Here is a 21,507-nt window from a genome sequence, read left to right as displayed (position 1 = left end):
AGAATCATACAATTTTATAGTAATTTGCATAATTTTCCATAGCTTGTATTGACAACATTAAACATTCGATTTTTGAAAATTCGACGAAAACTGACAGTAGAGAGTATGACTGTTTAAATTATTTTAGTTTTGTTCATAAATAAAACTTTTTGTTTAGTATCTACAAAACAAGACGGTTAAACCTTGTAGATTAAAAACGAATGTTTGTTAATGAAGAGAATACAACTTTATAGTTTGACTAGACGCTTGACGTTCTAAGTCTAAAAAGATATAGTAATTCTACAAACACTATAATTAAACCGTACTCAAATTTCAGCAATTAAACTTAAGAGTTAAGATTGAAAAAGATAATTGATTTTTAAAACTGTTTTAAATTTGTACGTTTTTATATTAGTACGTTAGCACAATTAAAAAGAAAATTAAAAACTGATACTGGTAGCCTTATCTTATATAACTTTTAATCTTGCCAAAAAATAATAACAGATAGTTTGAAATCACGATTTTGACATATAAGTTGAGATACAGCCAATTATTTTGTTTACAACTTTAAAAATTTGTTTTAAAATATTTAAAACTTAAGAATAAAAGTCTATAAAAAACTAGTTTTAATAGTTTTCTGACTTTATTCTGAGCATAAACATTAATCATCAAAAGTTTATAATTGTTTAACAAACTAACAATGAGATCTAATGCTTTATTTAAAAACAGTTATACGCTCAGAACTTTATAGCTCTTATCATTTTGATCCTTTTCCGTGTCTTTTTTCTTTTCTCTTTTTTTTTAAACTCTCACCTAATGACGTAGAAACAGGAAAACAACAAACACTCATTTGATTTTGAATATTTATAAAACACGAGAAATTCTATAAATTTAACTTACCAATAAAAAGTTGTTAACTTTATATTTATTGAATCATATTAAATAAAAAGTTTGTGCTAAACTAAATTAATTTTGTTGTTAAGAGATCAGTATTTTGTTTAATAAGGTTGATATAGTTGTTTAATGAAATTTTCTTGTTTTGTTTTATTATTAATTAACAAACTTCTATAAAAAGCAAACTTTCAGCTGTTTGTTGTTTTTGTAAATAATTTTTGTTTAATAATACATTCTCATTGTCTTATAAGTTAATTTTAATAATTCTCTGTATTATTATATTGTTCATTTTGTTAAAATTTATTATCTGTTTAAAGCTGGTTGTCAATGTAACTTTTTGTTCTACTTGGTTTTTAGTATTAGGATCTGTATACAAACTTCACATAATCAATTTATTAGTTTTATAAGGTTACAATTAAAAGGACACTTTTTTTTTTTGAGGACTTTTGTTAAAGCTAGTAAATAACGTTTTAAAGCTAGTTGTAATTATAGTCCATTTTTGTGGATGTATAATTTACAAAAAATATCACTGGCAATTTTAAAACATTTACTGCTTAAAATCACTACATAAAGTTTTATTTAACATGACAAATTTATGAAAAGGATATATGTTTAGAATATGTTGTATTTACATTATTAAGGCATATTATAAGGATATAAATAAAAGCACTCTGTTGTTTTTTTGAGGACTATTGTTAAAGCTAGTAAATAACGTTTTAAAGCTAGTTGTAATTATAATCCATTTTTATGGACGTATAATTTACAAAAAATATCACTGGCAATTTTAAAACATTTACAGCATAAAATAACTATATTAATTAATTATGTTAATCTTTATGAGAAGGATATATGTTTAAAATAAGTTGTAAACTTTATAAGGATGTAAAAGAAAGCACATATCATGTAAACTTGATACTGTAATTAGCAAAATAAATTATGACAGATTGCATGATTTACATCTTAGTAGTTGCAAATCATGTAACATTTCTTCAGTCTTGTAACATTACAAGCAGTAAGAAATGTCATGTTAATTAACGGCGAACTTGTTAGACTATATAAAGTTGTGTAAGTGAGCATTCGGTTTTAAATTTTTGTTGCGTCAGTAACTCTTTCAGATGCAAACTGATAATCATTAAAAAAACTCTGCTGAAATTTGCATAAATCTCTCCTTTTCGAATAAAATTCCTCTCTCTTTTTTAAATTTTGCACACAAATTCACACTTGCCACCGAACCGACGCGTATATATACGAGCTTAGGCTTAGACACTTTGATAAGAAAACAAGAGGCGTTCAGCATAATCGATAAAATCACAGCCTCAAACCAGTGTCGAAACGCATTGATTTCTTATGTGTCTAAAGGTACTTCTACATAAAAGAGAATATCAATAGACAATAGCGACTTAGCGACTTAGCGCACTTAGCCATCTTAGCAGATGAAAACGTCTTATTGCAAACTTTATTTTCATTCTAATCAATTATTTTTTCACATTAAACTGCAAAGATAAATAAACACTACTATTACTTTTGTAATAACTTTAAGCCATGTACTCTACCTAACTCACTACTGTCTCTCTTACTTAACTCCCTCAAGGTTATTTAGATTTGATGTAATTTCTTATTAATTTAAAAACATAATTGAATCTATGAAGTATAAAAGTTTACAACTTTTTTACTAACTTAGTCTGTAACTTAGTACCCAATTTAAATTAAAGATGTAAAAGTTATATTACTTTCCATTGATTAGTTGCTTAAAGTTTTTACTATATGCTTATTACTTCTCTGTTGCATATAATACAATAGACAAAATATTTTTTATTCTATGATTTGTTATAACATTTCAAATATCAATGTATAAACTACAAACTCTTTTTGGCTACTTTTCTATTTATTTACTTATTATTTAATAAAACTTAAAAGTATTGATGTTCATACTTTTTGCGAAAATCGTTTTAAATTTAAAAGTTATGTTTATTTTCAAAACAGAACCAGCTACAGTTTTACTTTAAAGTAAAAACACAAGCATAGTAACTAAGTTTAGTGTGTCTACACTCAATATTCATAAAAAGTTTATATTCTCTCTTTGTTTTTGATTAAAACAAATAGTTTCAAACGTTACTTTATTTTATAGCATTTTAAAAGCTGCTATAATGTTCTTTATGTTTCATTAATAAGCTTAAAACTTGTTTAATTGTGTTAAAATTTTACTTATCCACTAAATTTATTGATAAATGCTTACTTTTTTAACGAATTGTGTTAAAACTTGTTGTTTAAATCTAATTAATACAGTATTTATCTCACTATTTACACAGAGTAATTAATTTTTCTATTTTGTTTATATAATAGTTTTACTAATATAGCTTATTTCATACAAAAGAATGGAAGAGAAGTCGATATATACATAGTGCATTTAAATATAAAACTTTTATAGTGTTCTGCACAGGTTTAAAACATGCTTAACTATATGTAGCAAGCAAAGATAGAATATTTCTTTTCATCGTATTTCTAGCTGTTATGGTTATTTTAGTAATTGTCAAACTATCTTGTTTTTATTTAAACCGTCGTTTAAAGTTTTACATAGTGTTTAAAACTAATAAAGAAAAAATACAAGTAGATTAAATAAAAGTTTAATATTTACATACCCAGCTATTTGCCGTTATTTTTATCGTTATTTGTACCGCAAAACGTTAAAGAAAAAACGTTTCAAAAGTAAGCGATTAATTTAATAACTATTTTTAAAGTAATTTGTTATAAATTAATTAAAGTTAAAACATTGGTAAAACCTTTAAAACCAATTAAACATTAATTTAAATACTATTTTAAAAGTTGGTCCCTGGTAAAAATAATTCGTGATAAAGTTTTTGCTAAAATATTTTAATGCTTAGGTTTTTCTTACATTTGATTGTGACGTCAGCGCCCGCGAAGAATTCTCAATATTTTCAAATCTTTATGTTTCATTTGCCCGCGAACGTTGAAGAAGAAGTACATGTTTGTTTCTGACATTATTAATGCATATTCTGCCAAAGTGGCCGTGCTGTAACAACAAAAGCAGCACACAGAGGAGAAGTATCAAAGAGGAAGAAGCACAACAGAGGAGAAGCACCACAGAGGAGAAGTACCACAGAGGAGATGCACCACAGAGGAGAAGCACCACAGAGGAGATGCACCAAAGAGGAAGAAGCACCAAAGAGGAAGAAGCACCAAAGAGGAGAAGCACAACAGAGGAGAAGCACCACAGAGGAGAAGTACCACAGAGGAGAAGCACCAAAGAGAAGCCATGGAGGCCCAGGACTGATCACACTGCAGAGCCATGAAGGCCCAGGAGATGCAAGCCAGGTTTAATAGAGGTGATTATTATTTATATTTATTAAATAAAATAAGCAAAAAATAAAAGATTAATTAATTTTGTTGTTAAGAGATCAGTAACTTGTTTGATGAGGTTGATGCAAAATAGTTGTTTAATGAAATTTCCTTGTTTTGTTTTATTATTCAATTAATAATTTATATTTAATTAATAAAATAAGCAAAAAATAAAAGAATAATTAATTTTGTTGTTAAGAGATCAGTAACTTGTTTGATGAGGTTGATGCAAAATAGTTGTTTAATGAAATTTCCTTGTTTTGTTTTATTATTCAATTAATAATTTATATTTGTTAAATAAAATAAGCAAAAAATATGCAGAATAGTTGTTTAATGAAATTTTCTTGTTTTGTTTTATTATTCAACCAATAATTTATATTTAATTAATAAAATAAGCAAAAAATAAAAGAATAATTAATTTTGTTGTTAAGAGATCAGTAACTTGTTTGATGAGGTTGATGCAAAATAGTTGTTTAATGAAATTTTCTTGTTTTGTTTTATTATTCAATTAATAATTTATATTTAATTAATAAAATAAGCAAACAATAAAAGATTAATTAATTTTGTTGTTAAGAGATCAGTAACTTGTTTGATGAGGTTGATGCAGAATAGTTGTTTAATGAAATTTTCTTGTTTTGTTTTATTATTCAACCAATAATTTATATTTAATTAATAAAATAAGCAAAAAATAAAAGAATAATTAATTTTGTTGTTAAGAGATCAGTAACTTGTTTGATGAGGTTGATGCAAAATAGTTGTTTAATGAAATTTTCTTGTTTTGTTTTATTATTCAATTAATAATTTATATTTAATTAATAAAATAAGCAAAAAATAAAAGATTAATTAATTTTGTTGTTAAGAGATCAGTAACTTGTTTGATGAGGTTGATGCAAAATAGTTGTTTAATGAAATTTTCTTGTTTTGTTTTATTATTCAATTAATAATTTATATTTAATTAATAAAATAAGCAAAAAATAAAAGAATAATTAATTTTGTTGTTAAGAGATCAGTAACTTGTTTGATGAGGTTGATGCAGAATAGTTGTTTAATGAAATTTTCTTGTTTTGTTTTATTATTCAATTAATAATTTATATTTAATTAATAAAATAAGCAAAAAATAAAAGAATAATTAATTTTGTTGTTAAGAGATCAGTAACTTGTTTGATGAGGTTGATGCAAAATAGTTGTTTAATGAAATTTTCTTGTTTTGTTTTATTATTCAATTAATAATTTATATTTAATTAATAAAATAAGCAAAAAATAAAAGAATAATTAATTTTGTTGTTAAGAGATCAGTAACTTGTTTGATGAGGTTGATGCAGAATAGTTGTTTAATGAAATTTCCTTGTTTTGTTTTATTATTCAACCAATAATTTATATTTAATTAATAAAATAAGCAAAAAATTAAAGATTAATTAATTTTGTTGTTAAGAGATCAGTAACTTGTTTGATAAGGTTGATGCAGAATAGTTGTTTAATGAAATTTCCTTGTTTTGTTTTATTATTCAACCAATAATTTATATTTAATTAATAAAATAAGCAAAAAATAAAAGAATAATTAATTTTGTTGTTAAGAGATCAGTAACTTGTTTGATAAGGTTGATGCAAAATAGTTGTTTAATGAAATTTTCTTGTTTTGTTTTATTATTCAATTAATAATTTATATTTAATTAATAAAATAAGCAAAAAATTAAAGATTAATTAATTTTGTTGTTAAGAGATCAGTAACTTGTTTGATAAGGTTGATGCAAAATAGTTGTTTAATGAAATTTCCTTGTTTTGTTTTATTATTCAATTAATAATTTATATTTAATTAATAAAATAAGCAAAAAATATGCAGAATAGTTGTTTAATGAAATTTTCTTGTTTTGTTTTATTATTCAATTAATAATTTATATTTAATTAATAAAATAAGCAAAAAATAAAAGAATAATTAATTTTGTTGTTAAGAGATCAGTAACTTGTTTGATGAGGTTGATGCAGAATAGTTGTTTAATGAAATTTTCTTGTTTTGTTTTATTATTCAATTAATAATTTATATTTGTTAAATAAAATAAGCAAAAAATATGCAGAATAGTTGTTTAATGAAATTTCCTTGTTTTGTTTTATTATTCAATTAATAATTTATATTTAATTAATAAAATAAGCAAAAAATAAAAGATTAATTAATTTTGTTGTTAAGAGATCAGTAACTTGTTTGATGAGGTTGATGCAAAATAGTTGTTTAATGAAATTTTCTTGTTTTGTTTTATTATTCAATTAATAATTTATATTTGTTAAATAAAATAAGCAAAAAATAAAAGAATAATTAATTTTGTTGTTAAGAGATCAGTAACTTGTTTGATAAGGTTGATGCAGAATAGTTGTTTAATGAAATTTTCTTGTTTTGTTTTATTATTCAACCAATAATTTATATTTAATTAATAAAATAAGCAAAAAATAAAAGATTAATTAATTTTGTTGTTAAGAGATCAGTAACTTGTTTGATAAGGTTGATGCAGAATAGTTGTTTAATGAAATTTCCTTGTTTTGTTTTATTATTCAATTAATAATTTATATTTAATTAATAAAATAAGCAAAAAATAAAAGAATAATTAATTTTGTTGTTAAGAGATCAGTAACTTGTTTGATGAGGTTGATGCAGAATAGTTGTTTAATGAAATTTCCTTGTTTTGTTTTATTATTCAACCAATAATTTATATTTAATTAATAAAATAAGCAAAAAATAAAAGATTAATTAATTTTGTTGTTAAGAGATCAGTAACTTGTTTGATGAGGTTGATGCAGAATAGTTGTTTAATGAAATTTTCTTGTTTTGTTTTATTATTACTTAGCAAACTTCTATTAAAATTAATAGAAGTTTGCTAAGTAATAGTAAAAGTTTGCAATTAATGTACATTTTCAACTTAAAATTCCAAAAAACTGAATTTTCATTAATTTTCTTAGTTTTTGCTTCTTTTTCACAATTCTTTCACTAAAATATGTAAGAAAACAGGCTATTCATTTGTTAAAGTGACTTATAAATGATATTTTTATGTATTTTACAGTTAAACCTCTTTTATTTGAAAAAAATTTAGTCCACAGGCATGTGCATAGAATCATACAATTTTATAGTAAACTAATTTGCATAATTTTCCATAGCTTGTATTGACAACATTAAACATTCGATTTTTGAAAATTCGACGAAAACTGACAGTAGAGAGTATGACTGTTTAAATTATTTTAGTTTTGTTCATAAATAAAACTTTTTGTTTAGTATCTACAAAACAAGACGGTTAAACCTTGTAGATTAAAACGAATCTTTGTTAATGAAGAGAATACAACTTTATAGTTTGACTAGACGCTTGACGTTCTAAGTCTAAAAAGATATAGTAATTCTACAAACACTGTAATTAAACCGTACTCAAATTTCAGCAATTAAACTTAAGAGTTAAGATTGAAAAAGATAATTGATTTTTAAAACTGTTTTAAATTTGTACGTTTTTATATTAGTACGTTAGCACAATTAAAAAGAAAATTAAAAACTGATACTGGTAGCCTTATCTTATATAACTTATAATCTTGCCAAAAAATAATAACAGATAGTTTGAAATCACGATTTTGACATATAAGTTGAGATACAGCCAATTATTTTGTTTACAACTTTAAAAATTTGTTTTAAAAAATTTAAAACTTAAGAATAAAAGTCTATAAAAAACTAGTTTTAATAGTTTTCTGACTTTATTCTGAGCATATACATTAATCATCAAAAGTTTATAATTGTTTAACAAACTGACAATGAGAACTAATGCTTTATTTAAAAACAGTTATACGCTCAGAACTTTATAGCTCTTATCATTTTGATCCTTTTCCGTGTCTTTTTTCTTTTCTCTTCTTTTTTAAACTCTCACCTAATGACGTAGAAGCAGGAAAGCAACAAACACTCATTTGATTTTGAATATTTATAAAACATGAGAAATTCTATAAATTTAACTTACCAATAAAAAGTTGTTAACTTTATATTTATTGAATCATATTAAATAAAAAGTTTGTGCTAAACTAAATTAATTTTGTTGTTAAGAGATCAGTATTTTGTTTAATAAGGTTGATATAGTTGTTTAATGAAATTTCCTTGTTTTGTTTTATTATTAATTAACAAACTTCTATAAAAAGCAAACTTTCAGCTGTTTGTTGTTTTTGTAAATAATTTTTGTTTAATAATACATTCTCATTGTCTTATAAGTTAATTTTAATAATTCTCTGTATTATTATATTGTTCATTTTGTTAAAATTTATTATCTGTTTAAAGCTGGTTGTCAATGTAACTTTTTGTTCTACTTGGTTTTTAGTATTAGGATCTGTATACAAACTTCACATAATCAATTTATTAGTTTTATAAGGTTACAATTAAAAGGACACTTTTTTTTTTGAGGACTTTTGTTAAAGCTAGTAAATAACGTTTTAAAGCTAGTTGTAATTATAGTCCATTTTTATGGATGTATAATTTACAAAAAATATCACTGGCAATTTTAAAACATTTACTGCTTAAAATAACTACATAAAGTTTTATTTAACATGACAAATTTATGAAAAGGATATATGTTTAGAATATGTTGTATTTACATTATTAAGGCATATTATAAGGATATAAATAAAAGCACTCTGTTGTTTTTTTGAGGACTATTGTTAAAGCTAGTAAATAACGTTTTAAAGCTAGTTGTAATTATAATCCATTTTTATGGACGTATAATTTACAAAAAATATTACTGGCAATTTTAAAACATTTACAGCATAAAATCACTATATTAATTAATTATGTTAATCTTTATGAGAAGGATATATGTTTAAAATAAGTTGTAAACTTTATAAGGATGTAAAAGAAAGCACATATCATGTAAACTTGATACTGTAATTAGCAAAATAAATTATGACAGATTGCATGATTTACATCTTAGTAGTTGCAAATCATGTAACATTTCTTCAGTCTTGTAACATTACAAGCAGTAAGAAATGTCATGTTAATTAACGGCGAACTTGTTAGACTATATAAAGTTGTGTAAGTGAGCATTCGGTTTTAAATTTTTGTTGCGTCAGTAACTCTTTCAGATGCAAACTGATAATCATTAAAAAAACTCTGCTGAAATTTGCATAAATCTCTCCTTTTCGAATAAAATTCCTCTCTCTTCTTTAAATTTTGCACACAAATTCACACTTGCCACCGAACCGACGCGTATATATACGAGCTTCGGCTTAGACACTTTGATAAGAAAACAAGAGGCGTTCAGCATAATCGATAAAATCACAGCCTCAAACCAGTGTCGAAACGCATTGATTTCTTATGTGTCTAAAGGTACTTCTACATAAAAGAGAATATCAATAGACAATAGCGACTTAGCGACTTAGCGCACTTAGCCATCTTAGCAGATGAAAACGTCTTATTGCAAACTTTATTTTCATTCTAATCAATTATTTTTTCACATTAAACTGCAAAGATAAATAAACACTACTATTACTTTTGTAATAACTTTAAGCCATGTACTCTACCTAACTCACTACTGTCTCTCTTACTTAACTCCCTCAAGGTTATTTAGATTTGATGTAATTTCTTATTAATTTAAAAACATAATTGAATCTATGAAGTATAAAAGTTTACAACTTTTTTACTAACTTAGTCTGTAACTTAGTACCCAATTTAAATTAAAGATGTAAAAGTTATATTACTTTCCATTGATTAGTTGCTTAAAGTTTTTACTATATGCTTATTACTTCTCTGTTGCATATAATACAATAGACAAAATATTTTTTATTCTATGATTTGTTATAACATTTCAAATATCAATGTATAAACTACAAACTCTTTTTGGCTACTTTTTTATTTATTTACTTATTATTTAATAAAACTTAAAAGTATTGATGTTCATACTTTTTGCGAAAATCGTTTTAAATTTAAAAGTTATGTTTATTTTCAAAACAGAACCAGCTACAGTTTTACTTTAAAGTAAAAACACAAGCATAGTAACTAAGTTTAGTGTGTCTACACTCAATATTCATAAAAAGTTTATATTCTCTCTTTGTTTTTGATTAAAACAAATAGTTTCAAACGTTACTTTATTTTATAGCATTTTAAAAGCTGCTATAATGTTCTTTATGTTTCATTAATAAGCTTAAAACTTGTTTAATTGTGTTTAAATTTTACTTATACACTAAATTTATTGATAAATGCTTACTTTTTTAACGAATTGTGTTAAAACTTGTTGTTTAAATCTAATTAATACAGTATTTATCTCACTATTTACACAGAGTAATTAATTTTTCTATTTTGTTTATATAATAGTTTTACTAATATAGCTTATTTCATACAAAAGAATGGAAGAGAAGTCGATATATACATAGTGCATTTAAATATAAAACTTTTATAGTGTTCTGCACAGGTTTAAAACATGCTTAACTATATGTAGCAAGCAAAGATAGAACATTTCTTTTCATCGTATTTCTAGCTGTTATGGTTATTTTAGTAATTGTCAAACTATCTTGTTTTTATTTAAACCGTCGTTTAAAGTTTTACATAGTGTTTAAAACTAATAAAGAAAAAATACAAGTAGATTAAATAAAAGTTTAATATTTACATACCCAGCTATTTGCCGTTATTTTTATCGTTATTTGTACCGCAAAAAAATTAAAGAAAAAACGTTTCAAAAGTAAGCGATTAATTTAATAACTATTTTTAAAGTAATTTGTTATAAATTAATTAAAGTTAAAACATTGGTAAAACCTTTAAAACCAATTAAACATTAATTTAAATACTATTTTAAAAGTTGGTCCCTGGTAAAAATAATTCGTGATAAAGTTTTTGCTAAAATATTTTAATGCTTAGGTTTTTCTTACATTTGATTGTGACGTCAGCGCCCGCGAAGAATTCTCAATATTTTCAAATCTTTATGTTTCATTTGCCCGCGAACGTTGAAGAAGAAGTACATGTTTGTTTCTGACATTATTAATGCATATTCTGCCAAAGTGGCCGTGCTGTAACAACAAAAGCAGCACACAGAGGAGAAGTATCAAAGAGGAAGAAGCACCACAATGGAGAAGCACCAAAGAGGAGAAGCACCACAGAGGAGAAGCACCACAGAGGAGATGCACCAAAGAGGAAGAAGCACCAAAGAGGAGAAGCACAACAGAGGAGAAGCACCACAGAGGAGAAGCACCACAGAGGAGAAGTACCACAGAGGAGAAGCACCAAAGAGAAGCCATGGAGGCCCAGGACTGATCACACTGCAGAGCCATGAAGGCCCAGGAGATGCAAGCCAGGTTTAATAGAGGTGATTATTATTTATATTTATTAAATAAAATAAGCAAAAAATAAAAGATTAATTAATTTTGTTGTTAAGAGATCAGTAAGTTGTTTGATGAGGTTGATGCAAAATAGTTGTTTAATGAAATTTTCTTGTTTTGTTTTATTATTCAATTAATAATTTATATTTGTTAAATAAAATAAGCAAAAAATAAAAGAATAATTAATTTTGTTGTTAAGAGATCAGTAACTTGTTTGATGAGGTTGATGCAAAATAGTTGTTTAATGAAATTTTCTTGTTTTGTTTTATTATTCAACCAATAATTTATATTTAATGAATAAAATAAGCAAAAAATAAAAGATTAATTAATTTTGTTGTTAAGAGATCAGTAACTTGTTTGATGAGGTTGATGCAAAATAGTTGTTTAATGAAATTTCCTTGTTTTGTTTTATTATTCAATTAATAATTTATATTTGTTAAATAAAATAAGCAAAAAATATGCAGAATAGTTGTTTAATGAAATTTTCTTGTTTTGTTTTATTATTCAACCAATAATTTATATTTAATTAATAAAAAAAGCAAAAAATAAAAGAATAATTAATTTTGTTGTTAAGAGATCAGTAACTTGTTTGATAAGGTTGATGCAAAATAGTTGTTTAATGAAATTTTCTTGTTTTGTTTTATTATTCAATTAATAATTTATATTTAATTAATAAAATAAGCAAAAAATAAAAGATTAATTAATTTTGTTGTTAAGAGATCAGTAACTTGTTTGATGAGGTTGATGCAAAATAGTTGTTTAATGAAATTTCCTTGTTTTGTTTTATTATTCAATTAATAATTTATATTTAATTAATAAAATAAGCAAAAAATAAAAGAATAATTAATTTTGTTGTTAAGAGATCAGTAACTTGTTTGATGAGGTTGATGCAAAATAGTTGTTTAATGAAATTTTCTTGTTTTGTTTTATTATTCAATTAATAATTTATATTTAATTAATAAAATAAGCAAAAAATAAAAGAATAATTAATTTTGTTGTTAAGAGATCAGTAACTTGTTTGATGAGGTTGATGCAAAATAGTTGTTTAATCAAATTTCCTTGTTTTGTTTTATTATTCAATTAATAATTTATATTTAATTAATAAAATAAGCAAAAAATAAAAGATTAATTAATTTTGTTGTTAAGAGATCAGTAACTTGTTTGATAAGGTTGATGCAAAATAGTTGTTTAATGAAATTTTCTTGTTTTGTTTTATTATTCAATTAATAATTTATATTTGTTAAATAAAATAAGCAAAAAATAAAAGAATAATTAATTTTGTTGTTAAGAGATCAGTAACTTGTTTGATAAGGTTGATGCAAAATAGTTGTTTAATGAAATTTTCTTGTTTTGTTTTATTATTCAATTAATAATTTATATTTGTTAAATAAAATAAGCAAAAAATAAAAGATTAATTAATTTTGTTGTTAAGAGATCAGTAACTTGTTTGATAAGGTTGATGCAAAATAGTTGTTTAATGAAATTTCCTTGTTTTGTTTTATTATTCAATTAATAATTTATATTTGTTAAATAAAATAAGCAAAAAATATGCAGAATAGTTGTTTAATGAAATTTCCTTGTTTTGTTTTATTATTCAATTAATAATTTATATTTAATTAATAAAATAAGCAAAAAATAAAAGAATAATTAATTTTGTTGTTAAGAGATCAGTAACTTGTTTGATGAGGTTGATGCAAAATAGTTGTTTAATCAAATTTCCTTGTTTTGTTTTATTATTCAATTAATAATTTATATTTGTTAAATAAAATAAGCAAAAAATATGCAGAATAGTTGTTTAATGAAATTTTCTTGTTTTGTTTTATTATTCAACCAATAATTTATATTTAATGAATAAAATAAGCAAAAAATAAAAGATTAATTAATTTTGTTGTTAAGAGATCAGTAACTTGTTTGATAAGGTTGATGCAAAATAGTTGTTTAATGAAATTTTCTTGTTTTGTTTTATTATTACTTAGCAAACTTCTATTAAAATTAATAGAAGTTTGCTAAGTAATAGTAAAAGTTTGCAATTAATGTACATTTTCAACTTAAAATTCCAAAAAACTGAATTTTCATTAATTTTCTTAGTTTTTGCTTCTTTTTCACAATTCTTTCACTAAAATATGTAAGAAAACAGGCTATTCATTTGTTAAAGTGACTTATAAATGATATTTTTATGTATTTTACAGTTAAACCTCTTTTATTTGGAAAAAATTTAGTCCACAGGCATGTGCATAGAATCATACAATTTTATAGTAAACTAATTTGCATAATTTTCCATAGCTTGTATTGACAACATTAAACATTCGATTTTTGAAAATTCGACGAAAACTGACAGTAGAGAGTATGACTGTTTAAATTATTTTAGTTTTGTTCATAAATAAAACTTTTTGTTTAGTATCTACAAAACAAGACGGTTAAACCTTGTAGATTAAAAACGAATGTTTGTTAATGAAGAGAATACAACTTTATAGTTTGACTAGACGCTTGACGTTCTAAGTCTAAAAAGATATAGTAATTCTACAAACACTATAATTAAACCGTACTCAAATTTCAGCAATTAAACTTAAGAGTTAAGATTGAAAAAGATAATTGATTTTTAAAACTGTTTTAAATTTGTACGTTTTTATATTAGTACGTTAGCACAATTAAAAAGAAAATTAAAAACTGATACTGGTAGCCTTATCTTATATAGCTTTTAATCTTGCCAAAAAATAATAACAGATAGTTTGAAATCACGATTTTGACATATAAGTTGAGATACAGCCAATCATTTTGTTTACAACTTTAAAAATTTGTTTTAAAAAATTTAAAACTTAAGAATAAAAGTCTATAAAAAACTAGTTTTAATAGTTTTCTGACTTTATTCTGAGCACATACATTAATCATCAAAAGTTTATAATTGTTTAACAAACTAACAATGACAACTAATGCTTTATTTAAAAACAGTTATACGCTCAGAACTTTATAGCTCTTATCATTTTGATCCTTTTCCGTGTCTTTTTTCTTTTCTCTTTTTTTTTAAACTCTCACCTAATGACGTAGAAACAGGAGACAACAAACACATTTTGAATATTTATAAAACATGAGAAATTCTATGAATTTAACTTACCAATAAAAAGTTGTTAACTTTATATTTATTGAATCATATTAAATAAAAAGTTTGTGCTAAACTAAATTAATTTTGTTGTTAAGAGATCAGTATTTTGTTTAATAAGGTTGATATAGTTGTTTAATGAAATTTTCTTGTTTTGTTTTATTATTAATTAACAAACTTCTATAAAAAGCAAACTTTCAGCTGTTTGTTGTTTTTGTAAATAATTTTTGTTTAATAATACATTCTCATTGTCTTATAAGTTAATTTTAATAATTCTCTGTATTATTATATTGTTCATTTTGTTAAAATTTATTATCTGTTTAAAGCTGGTTGTCAATGTAACTTTTTGTTCTACTTGGTTTTTAGTATTAGGATCTGTATACAAACTTCACATAATCAATTTATTAGTTTTATAAGGTTACAATTAAAAGGACACTTTTTTTTTTTGAGGACTTTTGTTAAAGCTAGTAAATAACGTTTTAAAGCTAGTTGTAATTATAGTCCATTTTTGTGGATGTATAATTTACAAAAAATATCACTGGCAATTTTAAAACATTTACTGCTTAAAATCACTACATAAAGTTTTATTTAACATGACAAATTTATGAAAAGGATATATGTTTAGAATATGTTGTATTTACATTATTAAGGCATATTATAAGGATATAAATAAAAGCACTCTGTTGTTTTTTTGAGGACTATTGTTAAAGCTAGTAAATAACGTTTTAAAGCTAGTTGTAATTATAATCCATTTTTATGGACGTATAATTTACAAAAAATATCACTGGCAATTTTAAAACATTTACAGCATAAAATAACTATATTAATTAATTATGTTAATCTTTATGAGAAGGATATATGTTTAAAATAAGTTGTAAACTTTATAAGGATGTAAAAGAAAGCACATATCATGTAAACTTGATACTGTAATTAGCAAAATAAATTATGACAGATTGCATGATTTACATCTTAGTAGTTGCAAATCATGTAACATTTCTTCAGTCTTGTAACATTACAAGCAGTAAGAAATGTCATGTTAATTAACGGCGAACTTGTTAGACTATATAAAGTTGTGTAAGTGAGCATTCGGTTTTAAATTTTTGTTGCGTCAGTAACTCTTTCAGATGCAAACTGATAATCATTAAAAAAACTCTGCTGAAATTTGCATAAATCTCTCCTTTTCGAATAAAATTCCTCTCTCTTTTTTAAATTTTGCACACAAATTCACACTTGCCACCGAACCGACGCGTATATATACGAGCTTAGGCTTAGACACTTTGATAAGAAAACAAGAGGCGTTCAGCATAATCGATAAAATCACAGCCTCAAACCAGTGTCGAAACGCATTGATTTCTTATGTGTCTAAAGGTACTTCTACATAAAAGAGAATATCAATAGACAATAGCGACTTAGCGACTTAGCGCACTTAGCCATCTTAGCAGATGAAAACGTCTTATTGCAAACTTTATTTTCATTCTAATCAATTATTTTTTCACATTAAACTGCAAAGATAAATAAACACTACTATTACTTTTGTAATAACTTTAAGCCATGTACTCTACCTAACTCACTACTGTCTCTCTTACTTAACTCCCTCAAGGTTATTTAGATTTGATGTAATTTCTTATTAATTTAAAAACATAATTGAATCTATGAAGTATAAAAGTTTACAACTTTTTTACTAACTTAGTCTGTAACTTAGTACCCAATTTAAATTAAAGATGTAAAAGTTATATTACTTTCCATTGATTAGTTGCTTAAAGTTTTTACTATATGCTTATTACTTCTCTGTTGCATATAATACAATAGACAAAATATTTTTTATTCTATGATTTGTTATAACATTTCAAATATCAATGTATAAACTACAAACTCTTTTTGGCTACTTTTCTATTTATTTACTTATTATTTAATAAAACTTAAAAGTATTGATGTTCATACTTTTTGCGAAAATCGTTTTAAATTTAAAAGTTATGTTTATTTTCAAAACAGAACCAGCTACAGTTTTACTTTAAAGTAAAAACACAAGCATAGTAACTAAGTTTAGTGTGTCTACACTCAATATTCATAAAAAGTTTATATTCTCTCTTTGTTTTTGATTAAAACAAATAGTTTCAAACGTTACTTTATTTTATAGCATTTTAAAAGCTGCTATAATGTTCTTTATGTTTCATTAATAAGCTTAAAACTTGTTTAATTGTGTTAAAATTTTACTTATTCACTAAATTTATTGATAAATGCTTACTTTTTTAACGAATTGTGTTAAAACTTGTTGTTTAAATCTAATTAATACAGTATTTATCTCACTATTTACACAGAGTAATTAATTTTTCTATTTTGTTTATATAATAGTTTTACTAATATAGCTTATTTCATACAAAAGAATGGAAGAGAAGTCGATATATACATAGTGCATTTAAATATAAAACTTTTATAGTGTTCTGCACAGGTTTAAAACATGCTTAACTATATGTAGCAAGCAAAGATAGAATATTTCTTTTCATCGTATTTCTAGCTGTTATGGTTATTTTAGTAATTGTCAAACTATCTTGTTTTTATTTAAACCGTCGTTTAAAGTTTTACATAGTGTTTAAAACTAATAAAGAAAAAATACAAGTAGATTAAATAAAAGTTTAATATTTACATACCCAGCTATTTGCCGTTATTTTTATCGTTATTTGTACCGCAAAACGTTAAAGAAAAAACGTTTCAAAAGTAAGCGATTAATTTAATAACTATTTTTAAAGTAATTTGTTATAAATTAATTAAAGTTAAAACATTGGTAAAACCTTTAAAACCAATTAAACATTAATTTAAATACTATTTTAAAAGTTGGTCCCTGGTAAAAATAATTCGTGATAAAGTTTTTGCTAAAATATTTTAATGCTTAGGTTTTTCTTACATTTGATTGTGACGTCAGCGCCCGCGAAGAATTCTCAATATTTTCAAATCTTTATGTTTCATTTGCCCGCGAACGTTGAAGAAGAAGTACATGTTTGTTTCTGACATTATTAATGCATATTCTGCCAAAGTGGCCGTGCTGTAACAACAAAAGCAGCACACAGAGGAGAAGTATCAAAGAGGAAGAAGCACAACAGAGGAGAAGCACCACAGAGGAGAAGTACCACAGAGGAGATGCACCACAGAGGAGAAGCACCACAGAGGAGATGCACCAAAGAGGAAGAAGCACCAAAGAGGAAGAAGCACCAAAGAGGAGAAGCACAACAGAGGAGAAGCACCACAGAGGAGAAGTACCACAGAGGAGAAGCACCAAAGAGAAGCCATGGAGGCCCAGGACTGATCACACTGCAGAGCCATGAAGGCCCAGGAGATGCAAGCCAGGTTTAATAGAGGTGATTATTATTTATATTTATTAAATAAAATAAGCAAAAAATAAAAGATTAATTAATTTTGTTGTTAAGAGATCAGTAACTTGTTTGATGAGGTTGATGCAAAATAGTTGTTTAATGAAATTTCCTTGTTTTGTTTTATTATTCAATTAATAATTTATATTTAATTAATAAAATAAGCAAAAAATAAAAGAATAATTAATTTTGTTGTTAAGAGATCAGTAACTTGTTTGATGAGGTTGATGCAAAATAGTTGTTTAATGAAATTTCCTTGTTTTGTTTTATTATTCAATTAATAATTTATATTTGTTAAATAAAATAAGCAAAAAATATGCAGAATAGTTGTTTAATGAAATTTTCTTGTTTTGTTTTATTATTCAACCAATAATTTATATTTAATTAATAAAATAAGCAAAAAATAAAAGAATAATTAATTTTGTTGTTAAGAGATCAGTAACTTGTTTGATGAGGTTGATGCAAAATAGTTGTTTAATGAAATTTTCTTGTTTTGTTTTATTATTCAATTAATAATTTATATTTAATTAATAAAATAAGCAAAAAATAAAAGATTAATTAATTTTGTTGTTAAGAGATCAGTAACTTGTTTGATGAGGTTGATGCAGAATAGTTGTTTAATGAAATTTTCTTGTTTTGTTTTATTATTCAACCAATAATTTATATTTAATTAATAAAATAAGCAAAAAATAAAAGAATAATTAATTTTGTTGTTAAGAGATCAGTAACTTGTTTGATGAGGTTGATGCAAAATAGTTGTTTAATGAAATTTTCTTGTTTTGTTTTATTATTCAATTAATAATTTATATTTAATTAATAAAATAAGCAAAAAATAAAAGATTAATTAATTTTGTTGTTAAGAGATCAGTAACTTGTTTGATGAGGTTGATGCAAAATAGTTGTTTAATGAAATTTTCTTGTTTTGTTTTATTATTCAATTAATAATTTATATTTAATTAATAAAATAAGCAAAAAATAAAAGAATAATTAATTTTGTTGTTAAGAGATCAGTAACTTGTTTGATGAGGTTGATGCAGAATAGTTGTTTAATGAAATTTTCTTGTTTTGTTTTATTATTCAATTAATAATTTATATTTAATTAATAAAATAAGCAAAAAATAAAAGAATAATTAATTTTGTTGTTAAGAGATCAGTAACTTGTTTGATGAGGTTGATGCAAAATAGTTGTTTAATGAAATTTTCTTGTTTTGTTTTATTATTCAATTAATAATTTATATTTAATTAATAAAATAAGCAAAAAATAAAAGAATAATTAATTTTGTTGTTAAGAGATCAGTAACTTGTTTGATGAGGTTGATGCAGAATAGTTGTTTAATGAAATTTCCTTGTTTTGTTTTATTATTCAACCAATAATTTATATTTAATTAATAAAATAAGCAAAAAATTAAAGATTAATTAATTTTGTTGTTAAGAGATCAGTAACTTGTTTGATAAGGTTGATGCAGAATAGTTGTTTAATGAAATTTCCTTGTTTTGTTTTATTATTCAACCAATAATTTATATTTAATTAATAAAATAAGCAAAAAATAAAAGAATAATTAATTTTGTTGTTAAGAGATCAGTAACTTGTTTGATAAGGTTGATGCAAAATAGTTGTTTAATGAAATTTTCTTGTTTTGTTTTATTATTCAATTAATAATTTATATTTAATTAATAAAATAAGCAAAAAATTAAAGATTAATTAATTTTGTTGTTAAGAGATCAGTAACTTGTTTGATAAGGTTGATGCAAAATAGTTGTTTAATGAAATTTCCTTGTTTTGTTTTATTATTCAATTAATAATTTATATTTAATTAATAAAATAAGCAAAAAATATGCAGAATAGTTGTTTAATGAAATTTTCTTGTTTTGTTTTATTATTCAATTAATAATTTATATTTAATTAATAAAATAAGCAAAAAATAAAAGAATAATTAATTTTGTTGTTAAGAGATCAGTAACTTGTTTGATGAGGTTGATGCAGAATAGTTGTTTAATGAAATTTTCTTGTTTTGTTTTATTATTCAATTAATAATTTATATTTGTTAAATAAAATAAGCAAAAAATATGCAGAATAGTTGTTTAATGAAATTTCCTTGTTTTGTTTTATTATTCAATTAATAATTTATATTTAATTAATAAAATAAGCAAAAAATAAAAGATTAATTAATTTTGTTGTTAAGAGATCAGTAACTTGTTTGATGAGGTTGATGCAAAATAGTTGTTTAATGAAATTTTCTTGTTTTGTTTTATTATTCAATTAATAATTTATATTTGTTAAATAAAATAAGCAAAAAATAAAAGAATAATTAATTTTGTTGTTAAGAGATCAGTAACTTGTTTGATAAGGTTGATGCAGAATAGTTGTTTAATGAAATTTTCTTGTTTTGTTTTATTATTCAACCAATAATTTATATTTAATTAATAAAATAAGCAAAAAATAAAAGATTAATTAATTTTGTTGTTAAGAGATCAGTAACTTGTTTGATAAGGTTGATGCAGAATAGTTGTTTAATGAAATTTCCTTGTTTTGTTTTATTATTCAATTAATAATTTATATTTAATTAATAAAATAAGCAAAAAATAAAAGAATAATTAATTTTGTTGTTAAGAGATCAGTAACTTGTTTGATGAGGTTGATGCAGAATAGTTGTTTAATGAAATTTCCTTGTTTTGTTTTATTATTCAACCAATAATTTATATTTAATTAATAAAATAAGCAAAAAATAAAAGATTAATTAATTTTGTTGTTAAGAGATCAGTAACTTGTTTGATGAGGTTGATGCAGAATAGTTGTTTAATGAAATTTTCTTGTTTTGTTTTATTATTACTTAGCAAACTTCTATTAAAATTAATAGAAGTTTGCTAAGTAATAGTAAAAGTTTGCAATTAATGTACATTTTCAACTTAAAATTCCAAAAAACTGAATTTTCATTAATTTTCTTAGTTTTTGCTTCTTTTTCACAATTCTTTCACTAAAATATGTAAGAAAACAGGCTATTCATTTGTTAAAGTGACTTATAAATGATATTTTTATGTATTTTTACAGTTAAACCTCTTTTATTTGGAAAAAATTTAGTCCACAGGCATGTGCATAGAATCATACAATTTTATAGTAAACTAATTTGCATAATTTTCCATAGCTTGTATTGACAACATTAAACATTCGATTTTTGAAAATTCGACGAAAACTGACAGTAGAGAGTATGACTGTTTAAATTATTTTAGTTTTGTTCATAAATAAAACTTTTTGTTTAGTATCTACAAAACAAGACGGTTAAACCTTGTAGATTAAAACGAATCTTTGTTAACGAAGAGAATACAACTTTATAGTTTGACTAGACGCTTGACGTTCTAAGTCTAAAAAGATATAGTAATTCTACAAACACTGTAATTAAACCGTACTCAAATTTCAGCAATTAAACTTAAGAGTTAAGATTGAAAAAGATAATTGATTTTTAAAACTGTTTTAAATTTGTACGTTTTTATATTAGTACGTTAGCA

Source organism: Thalia democratica, chromosome 3 (assembly GCF_965202585.1).
Source record: "Thalia democratica chromosome 3, ktThaDemo2.hap1.1, whole genome shotgun sequence".
Classification (NCBI taxonomy): domain Eukaryota; kingdom Metazoa; phylum Chordata; class Thaliacea; order Salpida; family Salpidae; genus Thalia; species Thalia democratica.
This window is presented reverse-complemented; position numbering follows the sequence as displayed.